This window comes from Cupressus sempervirens, chromosome 3, assembly GCF_028749045.1.
Source record: "Cupressus sempervirens isolate cs-2001-9-10 chromosome 3, ASM2874904v1, whole genome shotgun sequence".
Classification (NCBI taxonomy): domain Eukaryota; kingdom Viridiplantae; phylum Streptophyta; class Pinopsida; order Cupressales; family Cupressaceae; genus Cupressus; species Cupressus sempervirens.
Genome location: NC_143120.1, coordinates 746,757,429 through 746,783,470, shown reverse-complemented (window position 1 = coordinate 746,783,470; position 26,042 = coordinate 746,757,429). Strand labels below are relative to the sequence as shown.

The window sequence follows — 26,042 nt, the reverse complement described above, 5'->3', positions numbered from 1 at the left end:
ATAGGAAGACAGTTATATCAGTCATGTTCATGTGAATGAGATTTACTGTTAAAATCAATTAAACAAAATTTCTTAACTAAGAACTTAAAATGCCATCAATGAATTTATCATAGAAATTAAAAACCACATACCATAGAATTTGAACCAATAAATCATTGTAAGAATGCTTCTGCAATCATCAAGATTAGTTCGCAAATACCACCATAACAAAATCATATAATGACTACCATTCAATACCACTATATCAAAATAAAATAATGATTACTAATAAATACCACTATATAAAATTAGGGAATCAAAAACCACTATATCAATCAGGGCATCGATTACAATGGATCATTTAGGGCTTCAGATACCACTGTATCACTCAGGGCTTCAATTACTGTTGGATCATTTAGGGCATCAGATACCACTATATCAATTAGGGCTTTAGATACCACTAATTTAATTAGGGCTTTAGATACCACTAATTCAATTAGGGCTTCAGATACCACTATATCATTTAGGGCTCTAGATATCATTGTATCATTCCTTTCCTTTTGATTTCTTAACTATGGAAATAACTCAAGATAAGAAATTATGCTAATATTCAATATTCATATAAATGAAAAATAATCCATAAATCTATCTCTCGCATATAGGTGTAAAATAATTGTAACAATGAAATAGCTCAATTAATCTTACCTTCTTGCATATACATCATAGAAGTAAAAATACCTATTTCTGACAAACAATTGAATGCATAGCTTATCTCTGTCTGATGCATGTCTAACAACTTGGCGAGAGGTGAAACATTGTCAGGGGCCTAACCACCCAACCTCAGACCATAACTTATCCCCACACAATCTCTATCAAGAAAGGCCCCCCTACCCAAAATTGGACTTGGAACATTCATCATCTCCTAAGCAATCTTGGTATCTACACCACTCAACTTAATAGCAGGAGATTACAATAACATGATCATGCATGAGTTATTAAATGATATTATTCTAGATTTAATGTATCATATCTAACTTTATTTTCTAAGTCATTCCAGACTCCATCTCACCTCTTCACCCTTTTCCATGGCCATACAGTCGATGAATCCTAGGTGTTCAAATCTCAGAGCAATCGGCTATGTCTATTGATCCCCAACAAATTCATGAATAAAATATATATTCTAGCTTATCACAATTTGTGATTTGAAAAGGATATTTTTGAAGATTGCAGAATCTATTGTTTCATTAATTAATTAAATCATATATTATTTCTCTTCTGTGTTCTTGCAAATTCACTCCATCTCTTCACCATTTCATGGTTTCTTTGCCAGTGAATCCTAGGTGCCTAAAAGATTATGATCATTCTATTTTATTTACACCTCTTCACCATTTCATGGCTTTATTGCTAGTGAATTCCTAAGTGTCTGTAAGATTATGAGCATCTTGATATTATTTACACCTCGTCACTATTTTATGACATCTTGATGGTGAATTCCTCGATGTTAGAGAATTTATAAGTATTCTGATACTATTCAAAAAATTATGATAGCATGGCTATTGTTGTCGGTTCATGCAATCATTTAAGTGCCAACAATTATCATTAGAATTCATAAATTGTGTTTAGTCATATAGATCTTCAAAGAACTCTATGTAAATGTAAGAGACCAACAACAAAGTTGTGAATTAATCTTAGTCTATAATGCATAGCTGGCTACAGTCAGACATTCAAATCAAGAAAGGAAGAATTTATGAATATGAAAACATATTTTGCATTATTCTCAGCTCTAACAATATGTAGTCAACGGAAAACAAAGAAAGAATAAACTATGAAATACAAATGCATATATTATATTTCTTTCAGCCTTGTCATGCCCAAACTATGAGGGCAAAAACACAATTTTTTTTTTTTTTAATAATAATTAAATTGCTCTAAGTTTTGAAATGATTGTGATGATAGTTTAAGAATAGGATCTCTATGATACATCTTAAGTTTTAAAAGTTTTCACACATGAATTAATCATTGATTTATCCTTCATCATTAAATCGGTTAATTATCTTAACAATCAAATTTCTAAAAAGTTTTATCATAGTGAAAATTTTATATACTTGTATAGAATATTTTTAAAATTATTTGAATAACTTTAGTTATTAGGACACTAATTAAACAAATTATCGAAGATACTATAAAATACTATCATTTCTTAAATCTACAACTTAGCTTAATTCTCAACAAAAATTTAATCGAATTTAAATTAAATCTAAGCTAAATTTATTTTAATATTAATTTCATACTAAACTAATTCTAGTTTAATACAACTCGACAACTATCTTAAAATTAAATAATAACTTAAAACACAACTTAGTTTTGGATTAAGCACTATCTAAAACAAAATTTAACTTAAATATAAATAAAACAATTATCTATACTTAACCAAATTAGAACTAACTTCACCTAAATAAATTTACATGACATGAATAAAATAAATAAATTAAAACAAACCAACTAACTTATCTTAATCTAAACTAACATCTAATACTAACTAAATTTAAACATTAAATAACATACCAATTTAAAATTAACAAACAACTTAACTAACATATAAAACAACTAAATTTATTAACAACTAACCTACCTACTAACTCTAACCTATACTAAACCAAGCTACCCTACCCCTAACCACTAATCATCCCACTTGCCCACTAGTCAAGTCAATTTGACCCCCATCACCTCTCCCAAGGCCCCACGCAATTCCAAGCCTTTACAACAAAGGATTACACTGATATCATGGAGGGGATGAAGTTAAAAAGAAGATTTCAATTGCAAACTTTACTACAACCCAAAACTTACACCAAAGTCTTCAACCAATGTCATGTCACTGACATAGCAGCATTTACCCTCCTTCCCACACAGCCTAAGAAGAAGAAAAACACATCCCAAGCAGTGCGCACGTGAACAGAGACAAGGGAAGGGAGATAATAAGGAAATGACCACCAAATTTTAAACTTAAGACAAGAAGCAACTTTCCCTCCAACATAAATGTTTTACCATCCAACTGAGTGCTAGGTATGGAGGAAGATGTGGATGGGACAGGGTGGCAGGGTGATGTCACCCTCCCATCAAAACAACCTAGATCTTGATTGGACATAAATACCTTTCTAAATCCAATCTAAACTGACGTCCCCGATGGGTAGATGGGTATGCAATAACCCATAAAGTTTTATAGGTGAGAAAGATGTTTAAAAGGTAAGATAAGTATAGATATATTTATTTTTTCAATTACTTTTGATATTTTAAACATTAATATCTATATTTTCTTTTTATTTTGTTTTATTTCAAATTTTAAAAATAAGAATATTCTGGAGAATATTCTTTGTTGCAAGGAGGCATTTAAATTTTCTCTCATACAAAAGGCAGAGAGTTTTACTCTCTTGCAACACACATTTTTTGATGAAAAATTTTCTAAGTAGAGAAATTACAAGGCAAGCAATATATATATTTTTTCAAGGTGTATTTTTTTCTTTAGAATAGATTTAAAACATTTACACCAAAAACATTTGATTTCCTATAAATCTTAAATTGGAATAATTCAACCTATGTCAATAATTTCTTTTAAATGAAAATCCATAGAGCCTAATTACAACCTTAACATACCAAGAATATAAATTATCCATTTTATTCAATAATGCAATACTTGTTGATTCAAATAATCATGCAACCTGAATCTACATCCATGTTCATAATTTTCATTTTCAACATAAAAGAAAACTTGAAATTTTACCAAATTGAACATCATCAATTCCATCCTATTTTTGAGATTCATCCATCTAAATTTAAATCACAATTAAGTTACATGATGTCCAATTATACTCAAAACACCAATTTTATTGGCAAACCTGATTCAAAGGCTCAGCTGGGAAAGAATCGGGAAGAAAACCCAGCTTCGTTGCCATTTACAACAAGTTTAAAATATAATTTACAATAGGATATCAATCCCAATTACAACAATTTATTTGATTTTTCTTCATGACCCTCATCAAGGGATTTATAATGTTTTCTGCAACACATTTCAAGAACCATGTAGGGAACAGAATCCGATTAGGTGACCAAAAACATGACTAAGAACAATTCAAACATGCATATTCCTACAAGGTTTTCACAATAAGATCCACAATGAATCAACACTAGGGAAAGGTGGATTCTTCCAATAGAAGAAGTCAAGCACAACACCAAATCAAATACCCAATCGGGGCTATTAACCAAGAACTTTCGTTCTTTCATTTAAAAATGCCATACTTATATGAGGTTTGTGCTGACGAGTAGTGGCCCATAACACCCTACCCTTTCTCCCTCTTCTCATCTTGAGAAGAGACTCTACACTAGCTGGAGTCCAACTAAATAGACCTTTCCCAAAATTGGTCACTTCTGCCCTCTCCAAGGGTGAGTAATACCAAAACTTCCATACAAGAAAAATCTCAAAATTGCAAACATAAACATGAAATAAAAACATCCAAAATAACATGGTTTCCAAATCTTCCCAACATACCCACAAACATACAAACATTGAAACAACAACAAGGTAGCAAAAGCATGAAACAAACATGAAAACTGAATAAGGGAGATGAGAATTTCCTACCTTCACAAAGAGGTAATGGCAATGAACAAATTTGAGTAGAGTTTCCACTTCCTTCCTTCAATCTTCAAGAACTCCTCTCTAAATGTAGAGATTGGGTAACAACCTCCACAAGTCCAAGAAGGGCCTCTAAATAAGCCTCCAACTCAACCACCCAAAAGGAGCAATAAATACTTCCACCCACTAGCAATTCTAGAAACTCCTAATTCAACCCACACTATGGTTAAACACTAAGTGGAGGTGAGGTGAGGTGACTCAAGATAACCACTTGCAATTTTCGCACAAAGGGAAAATGAGACTTTTTGAGTGACCTCAAAAGTCAATAAAAAGGGCTTAGGGGTTGGAAAAGACCCCTAACCCATACCCATACCCTTTGGGTATAATAATTTCATGTTTTAAGCCTTAGGAAAAAGGTTTAGAGCCCAAAAAAATCTAGGAATAAAATAGGACCATCTAACTATTCTAACATTGCAGATTAAGCACTAATCCAGATTAAGGGAAGACTAACCTTGATTAAGAACCCAAAAGCAAACTGAGACCAACTAAACCAACTTGGGTCCAAAGGTTAAAAAACTAACCCTAATCAGCACACTGAAGAACATAAACAATTTATGAGTGTCAAGCGACACTAAAAGAGCATAGTTACGAACACTAACATTCACTGAACACTGAAAGATACATACATACATCTCACAATACAATACGTGAATTACAAACAACAAGGTTTCCAAAATTAGCACATAGAGATCAGTTCTATTCCTCCATAGGGTTTCTCGGCTAAAATATCTGCACACTCATTGTACACATTAGTAGTCCCACAAAAATCACATGTACATATATGTATACGTATCAAAAATTCACATAAATTAAAACATACATCAATAAGGGTTTTCTTCATCCTGCTTAATTCTTAACCATTTAAAATCTTTTAAATCAAAGTCTCCATCCTACATTTACCAATTTCATCAACATACATATACATGAGACATTAAATGATAATCATCAAATATATCTGAAAGTAACATCACACAACATGAAATAATTAAATATGTTCTAAGCATCAGATAATGTCTCGACATCTCGAGTCATGAATATCAAAATAATAGTAATGTATCACTATGCTACGATGGGTCGGGGCGAGGCCTCACAAGCCTTGACAAATGTATCTGGCTACAATTAGACATATTCTTTGAGAATGCAAGAATTATGAAATGTGAAAGTATATATTATTCATGACCTATGATTGGGCTTGGACATGGCTCCTCCCATGCCTAGGCCAGAACTCCTATTGGCTAATTACTCACCTACTGGTTGAAACTTGATGCAATTTTAAGTCATTGGTAGAGTAAGGGAGAACAAGGTGATTTGGTAGAGTGATTTGGAAGAATTTTTTGGCTAAGAAATGTTCAAACTCAGCTTGCAAATAGAAACATAATAGATAATGAAAAGGAGAGATGCTGAATGGTTTGGTTCATGACTTCTTTTAAAAGGTAACCATGATTCCTCGGCTACTATCAGTTTCAAAGAAACAAATTCATTAGAATTACCAAGTGTTTAATTCAATTGAAACAAAAAGAGGCAAAAATAAATGCAAGGTTGCAAGATAAAGTTGGAAAGATTATTGTCAATTTGATTTTCCAAGTATTAAAATCGATTTATCATGCTAAGTGTTAATCAATTAAAAGCAAAAATATTAAAATGGAAAGAATAGAGTTGTAAGATTATAATTAAAATACTATAACTCAAATTTTATTAGATTTTGAATATTATTATAATCTTATATTTATATATGTACATGTAAACATCACTTTATTAAATTGTTATAATATAATGGTTCCATCTCATTTTTATATTTTTACGTATAGAGATATATCTAGTATAATAATAAGGTGAAAGATCAAATTAAATCTTTTAAGGTATATTTTATATTTTAACCCAATTATTTATGTTTCTCAAATTATTTATTTAAATAGCTCATGTGGGTCCCACAGATGTATCATGTTTCAAGTCACTAGGTTCTCAACCCATCTGCCCAGTGATGGTGATGCTCCTATGCCTAATTCTTTTTTGACAATGCTTCCACCCTTTCAACATGTTTCCTACAAGGGAATTCTCCATAATTAAATTATATTATCATAATAACTTATTTAATCATAATTAATCATAATAGTTATTTCATGAATTTGTGAAAAATGGTCAACTAACTTGTTATCTTCACTTGAAATTATAATGACTAACCATCTTACCACTTCCCAAGATTATAGAAAATTAATCTACCAACTAACTTCATGTGAACCTCAATGGCTATACTTTAAATTAGGTCAAAAATTGGGATGTAACAACAATCTCACACTTGGAGATTGATCCTATAGGAATACTGCTATGACATGGGGCTCCCACTAGATCAAACCACCCTGGACTTTGCTATTCTTTTATTCCTATTTAGTTTATAAGACCAAAAAAAGCTGAAGAGGAGTTCAACTTCTCCCTTGTTACTACCTTTGTAAACATATCTACTAGATTGTCATCTGTATGTATCTTGTTTAGCTTTAACTATCCATCATCCAAAATTGACTAAATGAAATAGTACCACAATTGAATGTGTTTTGTCTTTGAATGCAGAGTTAAATTCTTTGCAATATGAATGACACTCTGGCTATTTGTAAACAAAAAATTATCCCTTTAAGAGTGTCCCAATTCTTCCAAGAAGAACTAAAGCCATATCATCTCCTTGGTTGCCTTTGTAGCATAAACATACTCTACCTCTGTAGTGGATAAAACATTAACCTTCTGTAACCTAGAAACCCAACTCATAGTTTCCCCACCAATAGTAAATATAGAACCTATATTACTTCACCTAGTATCAATATCCCCTACCAAATCTGAGTCAATATAGCCCTATAAGTTAGTAGTAGAGCCCTCAAAGTGTAAACACTTACTGGATGTTCCTCTCAAATATCTAAGAATTCATTTGACTACATTCCAATGCTTAATTCCTGGATGACTCATAAACTTGCTCATGACCCCCACTGCATGTGCAATATCTAGCCTAGTATATACCATAGCATACATCAAGCTTCCTACAGCTGAAACATAGGGTACCTTGGACATCTTATCCTCCTCTTCTTGTGTCCTAGGACACATCTCCTTAGTCAACTTCAAATGACTAGGTAAAGGTGTGCTAATAGCTTTAGCATTCTCTATAGAGAAACATTGCAACACCTTCTCAATATAGTTAGCCTGAGATAGTGTCAATTTCATATTCTTTCTATCTCTACAAATCTTCATACCAAGGAGTTTTTTTGCTGCCCCCAAATCTTTCATAGAAAATGCATGTGCTAACTGGCATTTTAGCCCCTTAATGTGATCCATGTTAGACCCAGCTACATGCATATCATCAACATATAAATATAAAATAATGTAATTGCCATCATCCAAACTCTTAAAATAAACACAATGATCTAAATGACACCTACTATATCCATGCTCATGCATAAAATTGTAAAATTTTAGATACCATTGTCAAGGTTCTTGCTTCAAGCCATATAAAATTTTCTTCAATTTACACACTAAGTTCTCTTTACCTTTGTCCTCAAATCCTTGTGGCTGAGCCATATATATCTCTTTAGGAAAATCACCATGAAGGAAGGTTGTTTTAACATCAAGTTTCTCTAAATGAAAATATTCAATAGCTGCAATACTTAAAATAGTATGGATAGAAGTCATTTTAACGACAGAAGAAAATATCTCATCAAAATTAATGCCCTTTTTCTATGCAAATATTTTTACAACTAACATGACTTTAAATCTTTTCTTACCTCCATCCTCTTCTTTTAACCTATAAAAATTCTTATTCTATGAAGCCCTTTTACCTACAAGTAACTTGCATAAATCCCATGTCTTATTTTTCAGCAGAGAGTCCCTTTCATCTAAATCATTGTAGACTCCCATTGAATCTTAGTATCCACCTACATGACTTCATCATAACATTCAAGTTCACCAGCATCTATTAGTAAAATAGAATGCAAAGAGGGAGAAAATCCTTCTAGAGGTCTAATTAGCCTTGTTGACCATCTAACATTCACTGGTGTATGTGGTATTTTTTGTTGTAGTTGTTGCACATCATGAGGAATGGCTAGAACATCATCTTTTGGAGTATCATCCAACACTACATAATCATCATCTTTCTTCTCATTTTGTTGCAATAGATCTTTGTACAACACTTTCTCATTGAATATGACATCCCTGCTTCTTAAAATTTTATGATTTTCAAAATCCCAAAGCCTATAACCAAATTCATTAATGCCATATCCAACAAATGCACATTTCTTTCACTTAACTTCTAGCTTGGTTCTATTTTCAGAATCTACATGAGAAAATGCTTCACAATCGAAGGTTTTGAGAAAAGAATAACTCACTTTCTTACTAGTCCATGCTTCCTCTGGAATACCACAACCCAAAGGAGTAGAGGGACCTCTATTAATCAAATAGATAGTAGTATTGATAGCCTCCACCCACATGTGTAAGGGCAACCCAACATGCAACCTCATGGTCCTTGCACACTCCATTATAGTCTTGTTCATGCATTCAACCACTCTATTTTCCTATGGAGTCCTTGGAATAGTTTTTTGTCTACAAATATCATAAGTGGAGAAATAATCTTCAAATTCATGACTACAATACTCACCACCATTATCAAATCTAAGACATCTTAATTTTTTACCATTCTCATTTTTAACCAAGCATTTCCATTTCTTAAATTTTTGAAATACATAAAATTTATGTCTAAGAAAATAAACCCATACATTTCTAATTGCATCATCAATGAATGTAACATAATAATGAAAGCCACCAAGGGAAGATACCTGAGCTGGTCACTATACATTGATATTCACAAGCTTTAATTTCTCCTTTTTTTTTTCCTTCCCAGTCTTCACAAAACTCAGTCTCTTTTGTTTTCCATACACACAACTTTCATAGAAATCCATATTAACACATTTCAAACCTGGTAAAATAGTCTTTGAATGAAGTACATTCATAACTTTCTCACTCATGTGCCCAATTTTGTTGTGCCATAACACTATATCAGAATCTACAACAACTATTTGTTCTCCCTGCTCAACTGCAACAACTTTTCCTAAATATTCATTTTTCTCTAAAACAATTAAATTAGAAGTAACAATATGACCTGTACAAAGATATAAAGTTCCTATTTTCACACCTTTTTCTACTACAAGGGAACCTTTTCAAACCTTCCAATTTTTATCATTAAAAGTAACTACACAACCCTAAACATTAAGTAATCCTTCTAAAATTAAATTCCTACTCAGCCTTGGAACATGTCTTACCTCATGTAGTAGCCAATGATTCTCTGCAACTTAATCTTAACTTTTCCCTTTCCAACAATCTGACAAGATTCATTATCCCCCAAATAAACAAGTCTAAAATCCCCTTGGATGTAATCAATGAAATAACCTCTATGAGGTGTAGTATGAAATGAAGCACTAGAATCTAAAGCCCATGAATCATCAACACTTTCTAAAGATAGAAGCAAAGCATCCTTTTTAGATTTGTTACTTACCACATTTTCCTCCATATCTCCATCTGGTTTATCTCCTTCATTTTTCTTTCAAGTCCAATAATCGTTCTTTTTATGCCATTGTTTCCTATAGTACCAATAGCCATTTGGTCCTCTCAATTAAGACCTCCTTCCCTTTGACTTTCCTCTTGATTTCCCATCATTTCCAAAATTACTTTCTCTCTCATTCATTCTACCCCGACTTTGTGCATTCAAAGCACTTCCTAATGTAGATCCACCTAAGGTTTTCCTATGAGTTTCCTCACTCAAAATAACACCGATCACATCATCATATTTTAGAGTACTAGATCTAGGAACAAAATTACTCATAGTCATTACCAATTTATTCCATCTTTCAGGCAAAGAACACAAAATCAATAGTGCCCTAATTTCTTCATCAAAATTGATACCCACAGAAGATAATTGACTAGTAATAGTATTAAACTCATTTAAATGATCTGCAATAGATCCAACTTCTATCATTTTAATATTAAATAAATACTTCATGAGAAATACCTTATTTCAAGCGTAGGACTTTTCATACAATTTCACTAGGGTTTGCATTAACTCTTCTCTTATCTTTGCTTTTGTAATATTAAATGCCACCAATGGTGCTAGGCATAATTGAATGCTTCCAAGTTCCTTTCTTTCCAAAAGATCCCAATTGTCATTTGACATAGATCCCTGATTCTTGGTTTTTCCTTCCAATGGCTTCCATAAATCCTTCTAATAAAGATAGTCTTTCATTTGCATCTTTTATAACTAAAAGTTTTACCCATTAAACTTGTCAACTATCAGCTTACCCTTATTTGACATTGCTCCCACTCAACTATGAGAGTTTCTTGTAGAGGATAATTGAAAAACAATTAGGCTCTTATACCACTTGTTAGGATTAAACCACAGATAGAAATAATAGTTACATGCAAATATAAACAATATTAGAAAATAATAGATCACATAGAAAAGAACACAAGACACCAACATTTAATGTGGTTCACCCAATCCCTGGGCTATGTCCACCAAATAGAAAGTCTAATATTATTATGATCTAGTGATTACAACCTAATTACAATCTGTAATCCCTTACAGCTCAATACCACCACAAGAACCAATTTTTGCATCACCCATAATGAAACAATCCCTAACCCTAAGCCCTTTTATATAAGTATGTGTACCACTTTAGGGTTATAATTAATAATTACATGTTGGCCCAAAATCTTGATAAAATAGGGCCCAAACCCTATCAAGGAATTATGAAGTATGTATAGTACTTCCTTGATCAGTCGCCACAATCCCTCTGATACCACTTGTTAGGATTAAACCACAGGTATAAATAACAATTACATGCAAACATAAACAATATTAGAAAATAATAGATCACATAGAAAAGAACACAAGACACCAACATTTAATGTGGTTCACCCAATCCCTAGGCTATGTCCACCAAACAGAAAGTCCAATATTATTACGATCTAGTGATTACAACATAATTACAATTTGTAATCCCTTACAGCTCAATATCACCACAAGAACCAATTTTTGCATCACCCACAATGAAACAATCCCTAACCCTAAGCCCTTTTATATAAGTATTTTTACCGCTTTAGGGTTATAATTAATAATTACATGGTGGCCCAAAATCCTGATAAAATAGGGCCAAACCCTGCCAAGGAATTATGGAGTATGTATAGTACTTCCTTGATCAGTCACCACAATCTAGCAATCTTCCACTTGGGGACTGATTAGGCTCCACACTAGACAAAAATAATTACTAATTGACTCCCCTTCCAATTAATTATTATTTAGAATATGTTGTCCCAATAACATTAAAATATATAATTCATGCCTATAAGACCAAATTTCAATCCTAGACATATATTTTAATACACAATTTTACTTTCATTCTCCTAGCACTATTTACCTCTAACCCATCACCCTAACTATAACTAAAATCCCATTAAATTTCCACTAACTCAAATAAATTTAATTTCCCAAATACAAACATATAATATAATTCCTAATAATACATCCTAATCTTTAAATTAATAAAAATAAATAATAGTTACTAATCCTAAACTAACCTAGCTACCCCTATATCCACATGAAAATAGATTTTACCTAGAAATAGTTATTTAATAACAACTTTATTTACTTAACAAAAATTCTGACCACAACAAAAATTCCACATAAAAATAAATCAAATTTAAGGATAACAAATTTTCACATTCTTAGCACTCTCATCCTGATGATGGATCATTGAGTATGATTTGAAACGTTGATGCAAAAAAACTCTCACACAATCTTACCTAGAAGCATAAATCTTATAAATCAAATTTACTAATTCCTAACCAAAAAACTTAAATTACTTAGAAAATTTTACAACTACTAATACTATCCTAACTATCCCCTAAATCTCTACCTACCCTAGCCCCTATGGCCACTTGGGCACTTGTCCACACTTCACCATCATTATGAGCACTCCCCAAGACATCAAAAGGACTTGATGTTCTACCCAAGTCTATTAGGACTTGGCAACATGCCGGTCCTTCAAGGTATGCTTGGGGACAAGGAAATGATGCATGGAGTTTTGGGAGAAAGGTAAGGGAAACACATAGTGTGTAAGTTTATAAAATTTCATTTATTTTTTGACTTTTTTTACATGCAACACAAAGAAACGTGTGGATTTCTTCTAGGGTAAAGGGGATGGGTGGTATTGTACCCACTCATTCCTTTCAAAATTTTATTTTTTAATATATTTTTGTTAGATGCCATTAATGCATTTTTGTCTCCCTAATTTTATTAATAGATTTATAAGTCTCATGAAGGGCATTGTTTAAAGAATAGTATCTAGTCAAGTGGGTTATTATATGAAATTATTTAACTGACTCTATAAGATAGAAATTTGTATGGGAGGAATTTAATTTCTTCCCATAAAATTTCTAGAGACCTTTGGGAGGGAAATTTAGTGAAGTTTCCTAATGAACAAAAGGGTCACTTGGGTATTTTCCAACTTTCATAGTAAGGTTATTAGGTTCATTTAAAATAAGTTAAGGAGTGAATATGAGGTTATATACATGTATTTCAAATTGGATTTTAATCTATTTATTTACCATTAAGTTTACTAGGTGAAACTAAGATGCAACTATAGAGTATTGTATCCATTTAAACATTGGTTTTAAATCATGAACTCAAGGAGACCTATCTATACTTGGATTTAATAACTCAATGAAATATCAAGATAATACAATTAATGTTATTTCCTTTCTCCCATTATTTTAATATGTGACAAAGAGATGAATCAATAAGAAAATTTTAACATCAACTAATACATTTTCCCATTCTTTTTAAAAGCAAGAATCAACATGAAATTACAAGAGAAATGTTACACAATAGAACCATATATATTTCCTCATGAAAATAAAATTATCTTATTAGTGGTTATGAAATTCACAATATTTAATCCCTTTCATAATTCATAATAAAGATACAATTCTCCTTTCAAATACATGAATGCAAAGATACAACTAGAAGGTATGACAAATGGAGAAGTCTCCAACACAAGGTGACTCAAGAACACCATCTAAAAATCCAATCCAAGTTTCTTCCATCATTTGAATCCATCCCAAATCTTCAAATACTTATAAAAAATACCATGGAGAGCTCACCTCCCAACCTAAGCCTCAAGGAGGCCATCCACCAAGCTAGGAGGAACAATAGTCAACTGGGTGACATTCAAATCCAATCGATAAACACATGAGTAGAACATAAAACACCGATACAATGTATTCACAAATAGGTTTCACCTTGAACCCATGACAAGGGGTGAATGTGTAACTTCCATGTAGGATATGCTAATGAATAACATACAAAAAAATGCCTCTTCCAATGTTAAATTTAATATATAACTTCCATACCAATTTCTCCTTATCTCCTCCAAAACAAGATCAATATGCATTGGCAAGAAAGGTCCCATACACCTTTCCTTTATACCTCTTCTCACGATGAGAATATAATGTACACTTCCATGGAGTCCAACTTACCCATTTCCCCACACATGGCCACTTCTTCCCTATCCAATGGTGAGTAATTCCATCACTCCCTTCACAATTTCCTCAAACAAAATCAAGAAAATGAAAAAGAACAAGATTGAAAACAAATCCAAAATCCCACCCTTCACATTACAATACTGCAAAAAATACAATACACATATGAAATGAATTTATAAGAATATACTAAGCTATTGAAAATATGAAAAATGCATCCATGGCAATGGAGATCACCAACCTTCACAATGTCTAATGAAAAAAGAGGTTTGAGAAGAGCCATTTTTCCCTTTTTTCTCCAAATCCAAAAACCTAATTTCTCTAAAGACAAAGAGTTGGTGAAAACCCACTAACTTCTCCAAGGGCCTCCAAAAACCTAAGTCCTTTGGCCATCAAAATATCCCCTATCACAATGGCAAGTCTTGGACAAGAGTGTGGATTTGGGAAAGGTTATAAGGTCATTCATTTTTTGCAAAAAATGAAAAGTGGAATATTTATAGGGTCACCAAAGACACTTGAGGGTTCTATTAGTGTTAAAAAGGGCCCTAACCCATACCCCTACCATTTATACACTTAGATTCCACTAAATTTGTCTCTTAGGACCACTTTTCTACCTCTTAAAGTGACTTGAAATTTTGACTTAAAAAAAACTTACTGGTGGGACTTTACAAGTTACCTCTAACTAAGGGGGATTTAATTAGGCTCCAAATTAAGTTAGTCTTAGGTTAATGGATTACATTTCCAACCGTAATTGACATGTTATTTTACACATATACATGACAAGTGTTAAGTGACACTATAAAATTCACATTACATAAATACTTGACATGTCACTAAATACAAAATGAAATAACCTAATACATACATTTAGATTATGAATATGAATTAATTCACTAGATAATGAGGTTCTAATCTCTTCATTAGATTCAACCTTGGTTTTATAGTTTTCATGTAAGGTTGGTTATTGATTCTCCATTTAATTCCATGGTAAGCTTTCCTGTGCACTCAATTCAAATATCAGTACTTTGATAAAAATCACATTTATATATAAGCTAAATTTGCATAATCAAATTGAACAAAACATTCTAAATCAAATTTTAATAAAATTTTCCTATTTTTGCACATTGATTAAATATAAAAAACTTACACGGTTGATTAACCCTTTAACATCAATAATTTTTTTTCAATGAACTTATCTTTTCTAAGAAATATTCATATAAAACACATGTAACTCAACACTGTGATATAATCCCTCAATTTTAGTATTAAATTTTTTAAGCATAGCTCATCAAATCATTCCAAATCTAATTTTGATCAATTAACTATTATCAAAATGAACTATTCAAATGTGTATAACATCAAGGTATCATAAATAATATTATCATCATAAGGTAAAAAATCACATAGAATAATTAGTATAACTCAATGTTTAAATGGTCAAATAATGTAGCAAGTCTCGAATCATAGGGTATCAAAACATGAACATATTAGATTATATCAATTTTTATTAAAACACCTGAACCATAAAACTTTAATTCATATCCATCATCACAATCATTTAATTCCATTAATTTTTTATCACCTAGGTATGTGGCTGTATCCTTGGGAACATATGCAATGTTTATGATTTAAACCATAAGTTCGAACAACCAATTAACTTATCCTAATACAATAGTATAGCCTCTTGTGCATGATACCCTAACAACCTTAGCACATCATAATGTACTTTTAATATTTAAAATTAAGCTACCCTAAGGGCACTTCTAGTGATTTGATAATCTTTATCTTTGACTTTCTAATGATTCTAGTAGGGTAAGTATTAAATTATTTTATTGTAACAATCATCAAATTATACTACCTAAGATAGCTTGTATTTATTGTAATGTCCTCAATATGGTTCCTAGAAATAACCATAACAATTTCTCATACCATCACCTTGTCTTTCTCCTATATCCATTCAAATCTCCTATATAGGATTTAATAGGTAAATTTATATTTAAATAAGAATCTTCGAGGAGGGGTCTTACGGATAATGGTCAATTATCATGTAGAAAGAAAAGGAATATATCTACTAAATGTATCATTAAAACACAAGTTAAGTAGGGTTATAAATGTATCTAATATACTAAGTTATATATGTTATTTTCTAGGTTGAAATGGTTTCAAATAATGAGTTAAATTTGAGTATAACTTGGAATTAATAAAAATAATAATTAGGAAATATTATCTAAATTTTTGGTCTCTTTCCCTAAATCCTATAAAGATGACAATGTGGATTAACATAAATGAAAGTGACTAAGTCTCCCTTAAGATATTAAGTAGTAAACCTTATCCTAAATTAATATAATAAGGAAATAGATATCGAGATGAATGATGCACCAAGTAAGAGAGGATAAGTAGAGGTAAATTGATAGATTGTTTAACCTAAGTAGAGATTATGAAATATTTTATGGGAAACTAAGTGAGTTACTTACAACCATAAGCTATTTGTTAATTAAATAGTTCATATAAACATAAATTCTTGGATAGGAAACTAAGGATTTATGTTAGAGTAAAACATTAGGGAACCTTTTAGGACTCTTGCATCTACATAAGTAAAAAAAAATTAATTCTTAAAAAAAAATTGTTGTCTAAACTTAGTCACATTTAGCCTTGTCCTTTTGGGCTCCCTAATGGGGCATTACACTTGGTATTATATCCCTAGATTGCTACACTAGAAGCTCTACAACCTATCTTGCTTTAGGGGAAACTTAAAAATTTAAAGAATATTACATTTAGAAACATTGTCATAGCCTCTATATTCTTGCACAACTTCCAAAATAACTCTTAACACCTTTTTCATTCAAAATTTTGATGTTAATATGACCTTTTATAGAAACAAATTGAATATGTATAGTTTAACACTTTTTGACTTCCAAGAGTAAGTCAAGTGCAAGGGGAGGAGGATGTGATCAACTCCATAGAGTCACCTTTATATCATTTGATAGTTGCATTCTAAGTCCCCACTCTTGCTCAATTGCCTGGAAGTTTATGTAAATATTTTCCCTTGTATGTTGTATATTCCACTAGGTGAACCCTATATTTTAGATTTCCTTAGACACTATGTGGATCATGGTCTCATCACCTAGCTCGGATGAGTGGACCATTTATGGTTCACATGGTTGGGTGGGAAAATATTTTTAAGGTATTTTTTTTACTTCATGGATAGATTTATGTGGGTCCTTGCTGAGAATTTTTTGGAGATTATCTCTTGGATCTTGAAGTCCTTGTGTTATATTTCTTATGTTAGCCCCTAAAAGAGGATTTAACATCATATGTATATATATGCATCATGAATTGAGAATCTATGTAAAAGGGAGAAGGGTATCTCTCAGTGAAAAGAAGGGAAAAGTAAACATGTATTTTTTTAAATATTTAATAAAATAGTGATGATATTATTGTTGACCCTATGGTAAGACATATTGTCAATTAATGACAAACTACTTAAGTCATCGGAAGGTTGGTTAATACTACAACTAAGCTTTCCACCAGTGAATAGATTTTAGTGTAGCCTAAGTAGATGAAGGTATACTATGTTAACCAAGCTCATAGTATGACCCAAGATATTCAATAATTTTAGTGGAAACAAGTTCATGTGTCAACCATGTTCATAGATTTATCCAAGCTCCTATATCCCCTAAGTTCCATAGTGTCATCCAAGCTTCCAGTCCTAATCAAGAAACAATTTCACCCAAGCCCAAGTGTCAATAGAATATTAAAAGAATTGTATTTCCTAAGAATCAATACTTGAGCCAACTTAAAGGTATATTTGTTATTTATGAAGATATCTATTGTGGAAGATGACTTGGTATAGAGTTATTGTTTGAAGGGTATATAAGAAAGACAAATTCATTTTTCTGGAGTGTGTAACATACAAGAATAGAAGATACATGATTATTTTAGAGACAAGAAGTTAATATGGAGTAGAATATGTAATTAGGCTACAAGGTAGTATAAAGAGCAAAAAGGAGACTCATCCATCATAGTCAGTTGATAATATTATTCAAAAAATTAAGATGTATTATAGACATCATCTTGTTGATTCATCCTAATAGGTGCATTAGTCAAATCCTTTAACCAAGTGGACCTAACAGTCTTTTACTAGTTATCTTAATAGAGAAGATGCTTCATTGTATTGTAAAATCCTTTTGCAAGGTGGAACCAATTGTCCTTCATACTCCCAATAAAGTAGATAGCCAAAATTGATCATTGTAAGCCTTAACAAGCCAACTTTATTACTACAGTAGTGAAGCTTATGGGTGCCATCCCCACCCCAATTTTACCTTCTACTTGGAGGGTTTCTAGGTTACCATATTTTGTGTCAAAGTGTTATGGTGTTGATTTCTTTATTTCTTTATATTCATTCACAAAAATAGATCATACTTAAAGTTGAAATAAACTAAGTATAAAAATTTTTATTGGTTCATGGTTCACCCCCACCCCCCTCTTAGTCATCTTCTTGTCATTACATTTCCAACAATTGGTATCAGAGTGTGGTTCTCCTATCAGAGGATTAACTATTAAAGAATAAATAACTAAGGAAATTGAAGTGTACAAGTTGGAGAAAGCTATTGACAATGAAAAATAAGATTTGCACATGGCTATAGAGAAAGTCAAGAAACTCAAGGAACAACTCATTCACTCTCTAAGAAGAAGAAAATAATTGGCTATACAAATGAATGACAATCTCTACACAAAAGAAACAATAGAAGATCTATAAAAAGAAAGAAGTTCAAAAGAAGTAGATGCAGCCATAGAAGATCTATTGGTGAGGAATGCTACTCTACAAGAAGTGAGAAAAATGAAAAGAGAACAAGAAAGTCACTTAGTCAAGCTATGTGAGGTCATAAAAAAAAAGAATAAAGAATTAACTAATAAAGAAATGGAAAATTAAGACATAAGACTACTTTCTATAAGGCTAGAGGAAAATACAAATGAAGTTCAACAGTTGTCTCAAAATTAAGAAGACATGGTAGATCAGCTAGATGATGCAAATAAAGGAATCACTAATCTAAGAGCATAAATGAAAGACTCTATAATGAGCTAAGAAAACAAAAGGAACTAAATAAAAGAAGATTTAGATCACAAGAAATTGTGAATCAATTGTATGAGAAAACTCTCAATAGACCAAAAGACACTACTAGCTTAGGGTATACCAATCAAGGAGAGTCATCAAACAAACAAGCACGGAAGAACAAAAAGGCTACATATAACATCTATGGAAAAATAGGTCATACTTCAAATTTTTGTTGGAACAATACCATGTAACCCAAGTTCAAAGGTCAATGTTACAATTGCAAGAAGTATGCTCACAAGGAAAATGAATGTAGAACCAAATCAAAAATTGAAGGGGATTGTTTCACATGTCATAAATAAGGTCAGAAATATTTTGAGTGCAGATCAAATCCAAACATTTAGGATAATGGAAACAAAAAAAGAGAATGTATTGATTGGGACTACAATACATGGGGAAGATGTCATTATTATGGAGAATATAGGCACATTGGAGTAAATTGTGTAGAAGCTCACATCAAAAAAAGAAATACAAATATAAGATGCTATGTATACAAGAAGATAGGTCACTTGGAAAGAAACTATATGAATAGAGACACAAAAAACAATGGTGAAGAGAATAAAGGAAAGTCAAAGATTGCAGAAATTAGAACTCAAAGGAATCGAAAATGGGTAAGGAAATTAGAAGAAAGCCCAAATAAAGAAGCTATTATCATCCAATCTAATGATTAGGGTGAAGTATCCACATCCAAATAGGTTGTCAAGGAGATGAAAGGAATTGATAAATCAAGAAGCTCTTACATAAATTCTAGATGTACAAGAATGGAGCAATTCAAATTAGCATAAAAAGATGCACAAGGCAAAGTTATAGAATTATGTTTTAACCAAGTTACAATTTAGTTGTAACCAAGTTTCTTGTTGTGTTTAAAATTTCTAGAATTTATTATTATTTTATCCATTTTCAATTTCCCCAATCGACCAATGCCACTTGTCAAAATTTGATTTCTCAAAATTATAGGTGAGCCCCACATCCATCCTCCTTATTTGAAATTATAAGAAATAGTTTAAATTTATGAGTCTTATGCACCTATGATATTACGATGAGATCCCAACATCATAGCACTTGAAATTTACTCTCCCAATCTCCCAGGAATACATCTTCATTCCGATCACACGACACATTACATTATGAAAATCATTTTAATTCTTCCATCGTTGCATCATGGTCCTTAAATTCTCCTCCTTCAAACATACGCCAACTCCAACTCCATTATTTGTAGCATCTCAAACCTTTTTAAAATGCCTCATGATCCTATGCTAGGCCCCATTTTATAGTGTCATGACCCCTCAACTTTCAATCTCTGACCATATGCTAGTTGTAGCATTGCGGCACCCAAACATTCTTTCTTCGATCTTACGAAGTGACCTCTGGACATGCCACATGGTATACTTTCTCAACAAGTATTTAAATTAAAAATTTTGTTGACCATCCTCTGCTAGTTGTCCCCACATTGGGCCCACCTATACAAGCTTCCACATATTCAAAAGACGTAATTCTTTAGACATCTCTTTCAGTTTGTACTATGGTATTTAAAAACAAAGAGAAAACTAGATGCAAGGAATATGGTACTATGGAAATAACATTGTGTTTAGCACTCATTTCACAGTGGAGGTCCCTTAGCCATGCCTAGTTCTGCTCCCTCTATGCCTTCTCTTGTTGTGAAAAGTAGATCCATTCATCATGGATTTCCTCTTTCATGAAATGCTACAAGTTACTCCCTACATGTCTGGTGGAGCACTCTCCATATTCTTCCATCCCCTGCTATGCAGAGCTGTTCCCTCACTTTCTATTGTAGTTTTCTTACACTCATGTTAACTTTTAATTGCTTTTCCTTAACATAACTAACTCCAAGTTCTTCCCTTGTATAACCATGTGTGAGATTACACATCACATATTGGTTGTAGTCTTTCAGTATTCTCATTATGATGTCTAATGTTGAGATGCCTTTAGTCTATTTTGTTTCCTTGAACTTTCTAATCAATTTCAAATATGCATAGACATCCTTGCTAGACCCACTTATATTTGCATATTTGAAATGGCAAAGACCTTCGTAGCACTCAGTCTTTGTCATGAAAGTCGTCCCTTTGTACATATGAGTCAATGCATCATTGCAGCAACCAACAAGTAGATATGTATTTGGGAACAATTTCTTGGCCTATTCCAATGATTGTGCATGACAAAAATGAAAGAGATCCTAGATTCCACCTAAATACACCCTAACTAGCTTTTTATTTTTAGATCTTTTCATTGGCTTCAAGGATGGATTCGATTAGAACCCCTTCTACCCTGCCAAGGCACTTATTTTATTTTTGCCTTTCTATCTTTTGAGGTCTATGAGCCATCTTTTATGTCTCATAGAAATTAGAAATCATTATTACATCCCTTGGAAAAACTTGAAATCCCGAGACACCTCTAGAATGCCATGACACTCAAACTGATATGATGGAATTAGTCGGGCACCAAAGTGGGTTCGGCTAAAAAAAAATCATTTTTGAATAACTGATATTGCAAACTAGTCCATTGATCTTTTCAAATTTTCTAAAATCAAAATCAAGCACTGAATCATCACTTAAAATCTATTTTAAATCATTTCCTCACCACTATGAACTTTGTGTCAGGAGGCATGTTGCCTAGTTTTAAAAATTGATTCAAACATCTAACCAAGCTTCAAAACTCTAGATATCTTGTCTCTCTAACATATTCAACAGGCCTACCAAGTCTCATCACATGATGACGTTAGGATCAAAAGATACCAACCTCTAAATTTTCTTATTTAAAATCACCTACAAATAAACATGTCAGAAAACCACAAAGTGGATTCAGATTTGACTTTGAAAATTGGGCAAACGGGTACTTGAGGTTCTAGAAATTGGAGCATTCGTAGACAATAACATAGAGAGTATGAACCCCCAATTTGGGCTCATGAGGAATGATTGGGAAAATTTGGCGAAGGTCTAAAGTTGGCTACCTAGATTTGCAGGGCTAGAAACATCAGTAGAAAAGTATTTTTTGCAAATGGAATGGCCCTAGGAAAGTGTGTAGATAGATTTATCAAGGTTTACAAACTGGTACACTTGAATTATTTTTGAAGTATAATGCAAGGGTAAAATCCATTTGATCTAAGCAATCATGGATTCATAGTTGTAACATCTCAAACTAGGGTACCAACCAATCTACATTTTATGACACCAGTAAAAAGTCATAAATTGCATTTGGAATCACATTTGAAAACTAATCAAATAGATTTTTCATAAGCTCAAATCAGGGACATATAAAGTGTGTGACTTCTAGAATGCAATGCAAAAGAAATTTTCTCAGTAAGGTCAACTTGGTCAAATTTATAATTGGTCAAACAGGGCCTTCCAGAATTGTGCACAATTTGCAAATGCATGAAAATAGTAAATTACCAACTTTAAGGGGTTCAAAACCTAATCAAATGGATTCAAAATGAGCTAAAAGTTGGAATATAGATTCTTTGATATTCATATTAAACATCCCAAAAGTTGTGAGTCATAAAACATTTATGGGTAAAAGATATTCAAAGGAAAATTGAGCTGTTGTACACTATTTGACATGGGTAGAATTGTAGAATATGACACTAGCTCAAAGTGGGACTTCACTGAATCAATCAAGATGACAAAATAACAATACAAAATACATGCATATTCCAAATGAAGGGTGTTAAACAACTGAAATACCACCTAGGCCTTGAAATGATGGTCAGTTACATATTCACGAAAAGAATTCATAGGGCTCAAAATGACTCAAAATTTGGAATGGACATTCAAGATGGGAATACAATTTTGAGTGACATTAGTGGTTCTATCTAAGGATGCATGCCCCTTGTGGGCATGGCAAGAAATAAAATCTCTGGAGGAAGAAGACCACTCCCAAAAACTTTCTCGACTAACTTACTACAAATAGGGAATCTATTATAACTGTACAAGATGGTGATCCTGGGCCACCCAAACTTGTCCAAATTTCTTACCTCTATCATACACATGATTCTCATTTATGTGTCTTTGAGTTAAGCTGGAAAAAAAAATTCCATTAGTTTCACCAAACACAACAAAATTCTCAATTAGCTCAGTCAACAATACAAAATAACTTTCCTAACTTTCATAGTGCATACTAAGGGAATCATTAACATAATGCTCACTATGAAAATAGGGGTTAGCATGCTCAAATATACTAGGATCAAATTGATAACTGTGTTCAATAGATGAATTATGCATGCTATCAAATTTTGGAAAAAGAGCCGACACACCTTGAAAATGTGTATCTCTATGTATAGATGGTTGACTTTCAAATAAGTATTTAGATTTATATTCACCAATATTATCCTTTTCAATGACTGAAGCTAATCTAGGGATCTCCATTGATTCTTCACAATTAGAAAATGGATCAATCACATTAAAGCATTCATCATAAAAATCCTTGCAAGGCGTAGGCAGATTTTCAATAACCATTTCATCTAACACCTTGTCATCATAATCACAATTGAAATTTTGATTAGTTCTTACCTCATATGAATCATCATAAAACTTACTATAAAGTGTCAGCTTGTTTTCAAAGACAACTCCATTAGGCACCTCATCTTCTAACTCACAAAATGCAACATCATTATAAAATTCACTTTCACACATGGAAGAACAACATTTTGAGTTGTTACAACAGTATGACAGTGTGTCACCATTTGCATCTAGCTCAACTAAATCTGAAACTTCCTTGTCCTCTTCAAAAAATGGATTGATAACTCCATGCAAGGATCCTCTTTGAACATTTTGACAAAATATGGGTTGATCATCATCAAAGTCTTTATCATATAAAGCATTAGTGTACACTTTAAACTCACTACCCATTTCATCTTCATGGAGACTCTCAGCATATGAAGAAAAATTAGAACTAGATGAAGACTCACTTTCTATTTCTCCTACCAAGAATATAGTATCCACAATTACATTCTCTTCATTATCCTATTTAGGATAACCATTACGGATAGACTATGTTTCATTCCCAAACCCTTCACTACATGTTGCAACTTTATTGTCTAATGTAAAAACACTTGACAACCCTTCCTTGAGATCTTCATATTCAAAGTCATTAGCATCAATTGGATTCACCATTTCTTTATCTTCATATCTTGAGGATGAATCATTCTCAAATTCTTCATCAACTAACTGATTTGTATAATGCAAAAATTGAGATACATTGTGACTTTCAGATTTAGAAAAAGAAATCATACCTTTACTTTCATATGAATTTTCACTTCCATCACTGCTTTCTTCTTCTCCTGTTGCATCTAACTTATAGGAAGACATCTCAACATCATGACCGTCATCATTCTTACTTATATAATCACTTTCATAATTTTGTTCTTCTGACTGTGACTGAGATAATTGTGACTCACATTCTTCATCTTGTGTTACCTCTCCATGGAATGTCAAATCAGAAACATTGAACTCATCATCAGAGACATAACTCTCAACCTCCTCACTTGCATAAGACTGAGATCTAGATGCAGCAACTTCATGACCAGAAACATTAGCAACATTTTCATGTACATAAACAACACTGCAAGAACTCACTACTATAGCTAATCCTTGATCTATAATATCATCACATTGCTCATTTCTATCAAAGTCTAAAATGCATCTTATTGTTGTAACATCATGAACATATGTGTCTTCACTTTCAATAGACTCATTCTTCTCCACAGACACATTTTGATTTGAAATTTCAATCTGATTATACATTACAACAAGGGTGTTGATATTCTAATTTGGAATTAAAGTGTCAACACTATGTTTAAATTTTATTTCATAACCATTATACCAATAATTATTCATAGAAAAATGACCTCTAGTCAATCCATACTTCAAATTATTTTCAATATCCATAGTAGTCATAAAAGCCTAATCTAATGTTTGAGGTTCTTTATCCCTTAGTTGATAGCTCATCTTCTTATCAAATGCATCAAGATAAATTATTAGAAACACTTGTTCATTCGGTCTACATTTCTCAAGGATCTCATTCAAGGTTCTTGCAAATCTGATATTAAATTGAGGAACAAATTCATCATTCTCAATATGAATCCTTAAAAATTTACTATATGTATTAGATATGCTTACCCTTTCTCCAAATTGCTCCATGAAGGTTGAATGCAACTCACTCCAAGATGAAATAGAACATGTTGGTAAAAAGGAAAACTAGTCTCTAGCATCACCTTCTAAAGTTTGAACAAATAATTTCATGTGCACATCCTCATGAGCAATCTCATAGTCACCCATCAAGTCACTAAAAATTTGAACATGATGACTAGCTAAAACAGTATGGTTCCCATTAAATTTAGGAAAACTTTTTCTAATATCATTAGGAATGATATTTGGAAAACCATAGATACCATAAAAACATAATGGCATGTATCTCTTGGTAGAAAAGGATCTACAAACATCACTAACTAGTTGCATACTTGATGAAAGGAAACTTGTCATTCTTCAAAGCCTTGACACTCATCAAAAGTAATTCTGATTTGTAATTTACAGTAGGGTTATAACCCTCTACCAAATGAATCTCTTCAAACACTTCACAAAAATTTATACAACAAACTAAAACTTATTACAATGAAGTGTATAAAACTTATAATATTCTCCTCCTCCTCATGTTGAAAATCACTTGATGGATAACACATACATATAC

The 26,042-nt window shown here is 32.1% G+C and overlaps 1 pseudogene; it reads right to left on the bottom strand.

Moving 5' to 3' along the window:
- Positions 1 to 21,054: 21,054 nt before the first annotated feature.
- Positions 21,055 to 21,606, bottom strand: LOC149568976 (choline-phosphate cytidylyltransferase 2 pseudogene; annotated as a pseudogene).
- Between the last annotated feature and the right edge of the window lie 4,436 nt (positions 21,607 to 26,042).